General features: G+C 43.8%; 1 long non-coding RNA gene across 1 annotated transcript; it reads left to right on the top strand.

Annotated features, from left to right (window-relative positions):
- Window positions 1-1,915: 1,915 nt before the first annotated feature.
- Window positions 1,916-5,851, top strand: LOC140458611 (uncharacterized). Its single transcript, XR_011953611.1, has 3 exons — window positions 1,916-1,952; window positions 2,064-2,170; window positions 5,653-5,851. It is a non-coding gene; the product is annotated as an uncharacterized lncRNA (long non-coding RNA).
- The last annotated feature ends 3,713 nt before the right edge of the window (window positions 5,852-9,564 follow it).

The following is a 9,564-nucleotide window of genomic DNA, read 5'->3' as shown; positions in this document are numbered from 1 at the left end:
GTGCTGGTGAGGCCACACCTGGAGTACTCCATGTAGGTTTTATCTCCTTTCTTGCTCAAGGATGTACTGGCACTAGAGGGGGTGCAGAGGAGGTTAACTATGTTGACTCCGGAGGTGAGGGGTTTGGTTTAACAGAGACTGAGTAGATTGGGATTATATTCATTGGAATTCAGAAGAATGGAAAGATATAAAATAATGAATGGAATGGATAAAATAGAAATAGAGAGAATGTTTCCACTGGCAGTGAAGCTAGGACAAGAGGGCATCACCACAAGATTAGAGGCAGCAAATTTAGGACTGAATTGAGAAGGAACTTCTTGACCTCTATGGAGTGCATTGCCCAGCAAAATAGTTGATGCTAGTTCAGAAAATGTTTTTGAAGCTAAGTTAGTTTTTTAAAAAGAGAAATAATTAATTAAGGAATACGGTAAGAACGTGGGTAAATGGTTCTGCGTCCACAAAATGATCAGCCATGATCTTATTGAATGGTAGAGCAGGCTCGAAGGGCAGGACGGCCTTCTCCTTTTCCTAGATCTTTTGTTCTTGTATTATGCATGCATCCATCACTCGTGACTTGGTGTTGTTGGATTAGGATGGACAAAATTAAAATTCACAGAACACCAGGTTATAGTCCAACAGGTTTATTTGGAAGCCCTACTTTGCCGGTCCTTCATCAGGTGGTGGTGTGATTTTTAACTTTTTCCCTCACTCTTGTAACTGAGAAATGGCAACAAAAGCCACGAAGCAGTGCGCAAGCTCCAGCCAACAGTTGGTATTGTGGACAATGAAGAAGGTTATCTCAGAATACAATGGGATATTGATCAGATGGGTTAGTGGGCTGAGGACTGGCAGATAGGATTTAATTTAGATAGATTAGGTTAGGAAAAGGCAGGGGTGGAGCTGGAGGACCTGGCGGGACAGTGGGTCCTCCGGCCAATCAGTGAATAAGGGCGGGACTAGACTATACCACGTGATCATCCTCGCAGATGTTCGGAATGTGTGTGCGCGCGCGGAGTGCTGTCGGTAAGGAAAGAAATAAACAGCAGGAAGCGGGAGGGAAATGGTGTTGGTATGGTCTGAGAGGTTTCACTATCATTTGCTGCACATCGGAAAATACAAATTTGAAACTTACAGTCCCGTTTTTGCAGCAAATGGGAAAATGCCTCGTTGATTAATCGGCCTGAGTGAGCGCCGCCATCTTTATTCGGGGCAATGATTCACTGGACACGTGCGCGGCCGCCATCTTTGTAGGGGGCAAAGTTCAGAGGGATGTATGTGCAGCCTTCCCTGGTAAAAAGAGTCATAGGGCAGGATTTACACAGAGCACATTCAAACCCAGAGAAATGTTTTTTTTTCTGGATTTGTTTCGTCATTCATTTAAATGATTTGGATGTGAATAGAGGCCGTATAGTTAGTAAGTTTGCAGGTGACACCAAAATTGGAGGTATTGTGGACAATGAAGAAGGTTATCTCAGAGTACAGTGGGATATTGATCAGATGAGGAGTGGCAAAAAGGATTTAATTTAGGTAGATTAGGTTAGGATATCTGGTTGACATAGGTTGGACCGAAGAAGTCTGTTTCTGTGTTAGACATCTTTGACTGTGGGATCATAAAAGTGAACTCTGCTCTGGTTCACCTCTGGGTTCTCTGATGTCCACTTGTTCATTATCTAGCTTTCTCAGTCTCTCTTGGGTATATTTTTGCTCTATATAGTATTTTACTATTACTTTCACAGCTGCTTTGTAAATGAATTGAAAAATGTAGAGCTGGAAAAACACAGCAGCGCAGGCAGCATCCGAGGAGCAGGAGTATCAACGATTCGGAATAAGCCCTTCTTCAGGAATGCAAATGAATTGTCCACTGCTGCCCGGCTCCTGACCGTATGATGTTCCATTATCAGTTTATCTTTTCCAAAATATCTTTGACGGTCAAGAATTCTTTTTTCCAATAAGTGAGTGCATTTTCCTTCAATTTTCTGACAATCAAATTCTGCACCATTTTCATTCCCTGTAATTCATATTGCACTCCCTGAAACATCAACTGTGTATTTCTCCTTCCACAGAAACCAGTGATCAATGCCAAAGCCTTGTTGCCTGTGGAGAGGGTGATGTTTGACTTCCTTGTACTGCTGCAGTTTGTGTGGTGAAGGTGCTCCCACAACGTGGTTGGGTAAGAGACATTACAGATTATTCACTCAGCGATAATGAAGAGTGGAAGATATCTGTACAAATCATCATGGTTTTAATTTCACAAAAATATTATTGAGAACTTTTGACATTAGGCTACAGATGGAGAATATTATGTCCAGTGACCACAACCATTGCCAAATAAGCAGTTTTTCAAGAATGCCTTAAAGGAAGAAAGTAGATCTTAGAGGGTTAGCGTGGGGATTCCAGACCATGTTCCCTTGGAGTCTATAGAAACAGTCACCCAGGTGAACTCAAAAATAAACACATCATTGAGAGTCTGAACTAACATGAGTTATTGAGATATGAAAGGGTGTGTGGTGCAGGGAGATAGGAATGATTACAGCCAGGAATTAATTCAAAGGTGCGAAAGTAAATTGTTGTTGCTTACACATGGGAGTCTTTTGATTGATCAGCAAGTTTTGGTACAAGTGAGCACTTCGGCAGTAGAGTTTTCAATATTCTAGAGATTATCGGGAGGGTGAATGTGGGATGCTGGCCAGGAGTGGGTTTAGATAATGAAATCTAGAGTCAACAAAAGGAATGAATGAGAGTTTCAGCAAATGAGCTGAGACTGTGGTGAGGTCAGGTGATATCACTGAAGTCGAAATAGTGGACTTGGAGGGGGTCTGACCTGTCATCCTCACCTCATTCAGCTGTTTGTCCGTTTGTGAATCAAGTCTGTAACAAGCTCAGGAACTGAGTGGCCCTGGCAGAACCCAAAATGGGCATCGCTGAGCAGGTTATTGCTGAGCAGTTGCTTGACAGCACTGTTGATGACACCTTCCATCACTTCACTGCTGAGCGAGTGTGGACTGACGGAGGGCAATTGGCTGAGTTGGATCTGCCCTGTTTTTTTGTGTTGGAACATCCCTGAGCAATGTTCCACAAAGTCAGGAGGTGCCAGTGCTGGAGCAGTACTTGCCTTGGTGGGCAGCAAGTTCTGGAGCACAGCCAAGAGTATTATTGCCAGAATATTGGCAGGGCACATACCTTTACACTGCTTATCCATTTCTTGATCTGATTTGAAATGAGTTTTCAACCAAGTCGATTCATATCTGTGATGTGAGGGACCAATGGAGAAGGCTCATCCACTTGGCACTGCTGGCTGAAAATCGCTGCTAATGCTGTCCTCTTATCTGTTGCATGAATGTGTGAGACCCCTCCATCGGGAAGGGTGGGGATATCTGTGATGTTTCCTCCAGTGAGTTGTTTAATTGTCCATCACTATTCTTGACTAGGTGTGGCAGAACTGCAGAAATCAGATCTAATCTGTTGGTTTGGGGATCACTTCGTTCTATTTGGTGTTGCTTGTGGTGTTTGGCATGCAGGTTTGGTAGCTGCACCAGGTTGGCACCTCATTTTTAGGTATGCCTGGTACTGTTCCTTACATGCTCTCCTGCATTCACCATTGAACCAGGGTTGATTCCCCTGGCTTGATGTTAACAGTTGAGTGGGGGATATCAGGCCATGAGATTTCAGATTGGGCAGGAGTACAGTTCTGCTGCTGTTGTTGGCCCACAGTGAGACCGAAGTTGCAGGGTCAAGCGGGCTGATTGTGTGGTTGTATTTTCCAGTGCATTGGTAGATGTAATGTGGTCGATCCAGTTTCATTCCTTTGTTGAGACTGTGCAGTGATTAATACAATGAGTGACTTGATGGGCCACTGTCGGGTTTCTTTCCCTCAAGGACATTGTCAATGGCAGAAAAACATCCCGAGTGGTTCCATGGCAAACAGTAGATTCTTCATTCCAGTTAATTTTTTCTTGACTTCAGAGCCATCCTCTACCAATTTGGGATTCAAACCTGAACTTCAGTTGTATATTTTAATATTCTTGATAAATACGACAGGTTTGTTCACTTATTTTTAGAATCACTATCACAGGTTTTGTTTATTGTTTTGGAAATAAAAACAATGTCCATTATCCTGTCTCCTCCATCCTCCCCTCCAACAACAAGAGTGAGGAGCACATGGAGTTTCTCTGTCAATAACATTGAGACAATCCGACCAGCTGCCTCGGTTTCTTCCCTCCCTCTCCACTAGCCCACCGAGCCATTCTGCCTCACAAGGATGCTCCTCATGTTAGTCCTAAACTTGCATTTCCTAGAGTCTCTTGTCAAGCCTTATTAGAGGTCATCTTGACCATTTACCCTAGTGTAGCTAAATCATGGACATTCCAAATCTCTGTCTCATCCTCCTGCTTGTCACCGTCATTTTCGCCCGCACCTCCCCCGCCCGGCCTTGCAATTCAGATATTGTTCCATGATCTGTCTGTCTGTCTTTTCTGGTTATGTCCTTCTCTCCCATTCTGCTAAAAACCTAATATTTGACCTCACCATCATTGGAAAATCCTGCTCCATCTCCACTCTCCCTTTCTGAATTCATTGTATTTGGTGTCTCTCCAGGATCTATCCTTAGTCCGTCCTGTTTCTCACCTACATACTGCCAGGAGGTAACATCGCCCAAAAGCACTGTGTTAGGTTTCACATGTACACTGACAATGTCCAGCTCTCCCTTCCCATCATCCCTCTCCATTTCTCCACTATTACTCAGTTATCAAACTGCTTACCACGCTTCGATGAGCTGCAATTCACTCCAATGAAACACCGCAAATGTTAAACCCATTGCCTTCAGTTGCTATTCCAAATTCATTTCCCTTACTGCTGTGCCCCTCCCTCTCACTGGGAAGTGTCTCCATTATTCACAATATTGCTTTCATATCTGACCCCAAGGTGACCTTCTGATTAGACATCTACACAATCACAAACACCAGGAATTCCAATCTCTAAAATGCTGCTTGTCTCCTTACCCCAGCTCCATTGCTACTGAAACCCTAACCTGTGTCGGTGTTGCCTTTAACGTAACAAATCTGAAACAGAATCCTTGATTCCGCGACTGACCCAGAATCTGGTTCAAGACTCACCCGTAATGGGACACATCCTCTCCATATTTACCCTGTGAAACCTCGACAGCATCCTGTATGTTTCAAAGAGATCATCTCTCATTCTTCCAAAGTGCAGTGAGTAGATTCCCAACTTATTCAGCCTTTGCTTACAGGATAATCCCTTCAAAACAGGGATCATCCCAATGGATCTTCTCTGAAATGCCTCCAATAAACTGCTCTATTTCATTAATTAAAGCGACCAAGTCTGTTCACGTTACTCCAGTTGTGGTCTCACTCGCCATTTGTTTAGTTGCCCTAAGGTATATGCACCAAACTCTTATATTGCAAACTCTTTGAAATAAGGGACAGCATTCCATTCCCTTTCCTGATTCCATGTTGTAACTGTGTGCTAGCTTTCTGTGTTTCCTGTTCATTTTCCCCCAGTCCCTTTGTGGTGCAGCTTTCTACAGTTTATCCCAAGTTATACTCTATTTGCCAACTTATTACCCACGTTTCCTGTGAATATCTCTCTGTAAGCTGTTTATAACCTTTTGGAACTTTACTGTTATGCCTTTTCTAGGAGATTTCCCCCCTCATTATTCGAAACATGCAGTGTGATCACTGGGCAGTGGGAAGCATGCGCAGTTGCTATCTTTCAGGGATACTCTGTTTCATGACTGGGAGAAGCTTGCTGCCCATTGGTCAGAATTGAGACATCTTGCCCATCAAGGTGCATGAGCCTTTCACACCCCATGTCTTATTGATGAAGCACAGCGGCAGCACGGAAGGAAAGAAAAGGAAGCAAATCCTGCTCTCCACATCTCACTGAAACTTGGGATATTCTGTCTCATGTTCAGTCACATGAAGTCCCAAGGTGGAAACTCATAGAAACCCACATAGATTTGCCCTTGAAGTGCCTGCTAACCTCCACCAGGGGTAATGTGTACAGTCCTCCTGGGCCAGGAGGAGGGGATTGTATGAGTTTCAAACTTGAACTGACAGTGATGGATTTTATAAACTTGTATTACAGGCAGATATTCAGATGATAATCTCCATCACTCTACCGCCAAACTCTGGCAGAATTACTCAATACATCAGGCCCTGGATATTTGTATTGTGTGAGAGTATTGTGTTCCAGATCAATACCATTTGCTGAATAAAAGTTCTCCTTTGAATCAAACCATCCTCTCAATAGATCTTCCCAAATCTTCAACATGTGTCCTGTAATCCTTGTATAATGAGCTGATGGGTATAAGGTTTATTATTATAATGTGTAACTTTTGTAAACCACTTTGTCACAGCTCCCCAAATTTCCTTTGCTACAAGGAGAACAATCTCAGTTTTTCCAAACCCCTGATTCCCCAATGTCTGTTTGCTCTCTATAAGGTACATATCAGGGTTGTGTTCGAACATTCTCCACTTGCCTGCATCAGTGCACACACCCCCCCCCCACCCCAACAATATTAAAGAAAGTGAACATCCTCCAGGATAAAGTACTGTACCGGAGTGGTTTCCCATCCACCGCCTTCAGCATTCCCTTTCCCCACCCTCGAGGCACAGTGGCATCACTGTGTAAAAGATCAAGTCAGCATTGTCCTACCCGACCACAGGATTGCTCTCTCATTAGAGAGAGATGTCGGGTAGTGGTTAACCTGAATATTACCACAGCACATGCAAGGGGAGAGGTTGAAAAGGAGAGTCCATTAATTACGGATGGTTATTCTTGATGTGTATTAGCAACACATGTCACGTGAACAATTAATGGCAAAAAAGCCCCACAAATTCTGCAATTAAAATCCCCCATTCCTTGAACCATCCTGGTAAATCTCCTGTGCCCCCCTCAGGGACCCTGCCATCCTTCACAATGTGTGGGCAATCTGTGGTTCGCACAGACCCAGCTGCTGTGAACCCTGTGGGTCTTAGAATAGAGCAACAGTTGTACTAAACCTCACTGTATGGAAGAGAGTGAGAGACAGAAATCCCGAAGGCATTTAAAATCTATTTAGGAACACACTTGCAAGGCCAGGACTGGCAGGTCGATAGGCTCTGTGCTGGAAAATGGGATTAAAATAGTTAGCTGGGAGATTTCTTTACAGCATAAACCCTATGGACCACAAAACCGTTTTCTGTCATGTAGACCACAGACGCGTAATAAAGGAATATGACAAGCCACAATAGAAACCAGGTCAGAGAAGGTGATATTAGAATAGATGATACGTGATTAATTAATGTTTTTTGGAGGAAAATGTGACAGAGGTTAAGCGGGACATTGTGGAGCTCTGGGTGCAGGAATCTGAAATAAAAATGGGTTGTCCTGAAGGTTGGAATTAAAGAAAGGCACATCACAGAGATTTGTGAGGGTGGACAAGATTAAAGATAGAGAGGGTGTTGAGACTGGAGTAGATTAGAGATTGGAGGATGTTGCAGAGATTGAGATGTTTTTGATACCAGAGATACTGATAGTTCTGAGGCTAGAGAGGAATTATAGAGATAAGGATGAGTTGTTCGCTTAGCCAACACTACCTCTTTACTGATAATGGTTGTTTCTCTGTCCTCGTCTGCCGTTGCCTCCATAGGCCTGCGACTATGAGAATACACAGACAGTATATTCCTGTTAAGGCCAAGGCTGGGAGGCGTCGAGAATGCTGCATGACCTGAAAAATTGGGGCTCTGGTCAAGAAAATGAAGGGAAGATATGACAGGTACAGAGCACTGGGTTTGAGTGAGTCCCTAGGGGACTATAAGGGCAGTAGGAGTATACTCGCGGGAAACCAGGAGGCAAAAAAGGGGACATGAGATAGCTTTGGGAAATAGGTTTAAGGAGAATCCAAAGAGATTCTACAAATACACTAAAGACAAAAGAATAACTAGGCAGAGAATAGCGACCCTCAAAGATCAACAAGACTGTCAATGGAACAGCAGGAGCTGGGAGAGATTCTATAAGTATTTCATGTCAGTTTTTACTGAAAGGGGTATGGAAGTTAGAGAAGTTGAAGAAATAAATAGTGATAACTTGGCAAGTGTACATATTGCAGAGGAGGAGGTACTGGATGACTTAAAATGCATAAAGGTGGATAAATCCCTGGAATCTGATCAGGTGTATCCCAGAACTTTGTGGGTAATTAGGGAAGCTTTTGCTGGGCCTCTCGCTGCGATATTTGTATCATCGATCGCCACAGGTGAGGTGCTGGAAGATGGGTGGCATTATTTGAGAAAGGTGGTAAGGAAAAGCCAGGGAACTATAGACCGGTGAGCCTGAAGTCAGTGGCAGAGAAGTTGTTAGAAGGGATTCTCCAGGACAGGATTTCCATGTCATTGGAAAAGCAAAAAATGATTCGGGAGAGTCAGCATGGCTTTGTGCATTGAAATCATTAACTTGGACTTGAGAAAGACACAAGGTTTCACATAACACACTGGTTAGCAGGTTCAGTACCATAGAATTCTGGCGGAACGAGCTGTTTGGATACGGAATTGGCTGGAAGGTCAAACAGTCATAGATGGACAGCACAGAAACAGAGACCCGTCGGTCCGACCAGTACATGCTGATCAGATATCCCAATGCAATCTAGACCCCCTGTCAGCACCCAGCCCATATCCTTCCTATTCATATACACATGAAGATGCCTTTTAAATGTTGCAATCGTAATGGCCTCCAACACTTCTTCTGGCAGCACATTCCATACACGTACCAACCTCTGTGTGAAAACGTTGCCTCTCAAGTCTCTCTAAAGTCTTTCCCCTCATACCATAAACCTATGCCCTCTAGTGCTGGGATCCTCCACGCCAGGGAAAAGACTTTGTCTATTTATCCTATCCATGCACCTCAGGTTTTTATATACATAGATAAGATCACCTCTCAGCTTCCGGCGCTGCAGGGAAAACAGCCCCAATCTATTCAACCTCTATTCAACCCCCAGCCTAGCTCAAATCCTCCAACCCTGGCATCGTTCTTGTAAATCTTTTCTGAACCCTTTCAAGTTTCACAACATCCTTCCAATAGGAGGGTGACCAGATTTGTACGCAACGTTCCAAAAGTGGCCTAACCAATGTCCTGTACAGATGCAACATGATCTCATGACTCCTGTACTCAATACATTGTCCGATAAAGGCAAGCATATCAAATGCTGCCTTCACTATCCTACCTACCTGCACTCCAAGGCCTCTTTGTTCAGTAACACACCTCAGGACCTTACCATTAAGTGTGTATGTCCTGCTAAGATTTGCTTTCCCAAAATACCACTCCTCAGCCATTCACCCATCTGATCAAGATCCCATTGTACTCTGAGGTAATTTTTTTCACTGTCCACTACACCTCCAGTTTTGGTGTCATCTCACTAACTATACCTCCGATGTTCACATCTAATTCATTGATATAAATGATGAAAGGCAGTGGATCCAGCAGTGATCCTTGTAACACTCCACTAGTCACACGCCTCCAGTCTGAAAAGCAACCCTCCATCACCACCCTCTGTCTTCTACCTTTGAGCCAGTT

Source organism: Chiloscyllium punctatum, chromosome 33 (assembly GCF_047496795.1).
Source record: "Chiloscyllium punctatum isolate Juve2018m chromosome 33, sChiPun1.3, whole genome shotgun sequence".
Taxonomy (NCBI): Eukaryota; Metazoa; Chordata; class Chondrichthyes; order Orectolobiformes; family Hemiscylliidae; genus Chiloscyllium; species Chiloscyllium punctatum.
The sequence above is the reverse complement of the archived record's forward strand: the minus strand, read 5'-3'. Positions and strand labels throughout refer to the sequence as shown.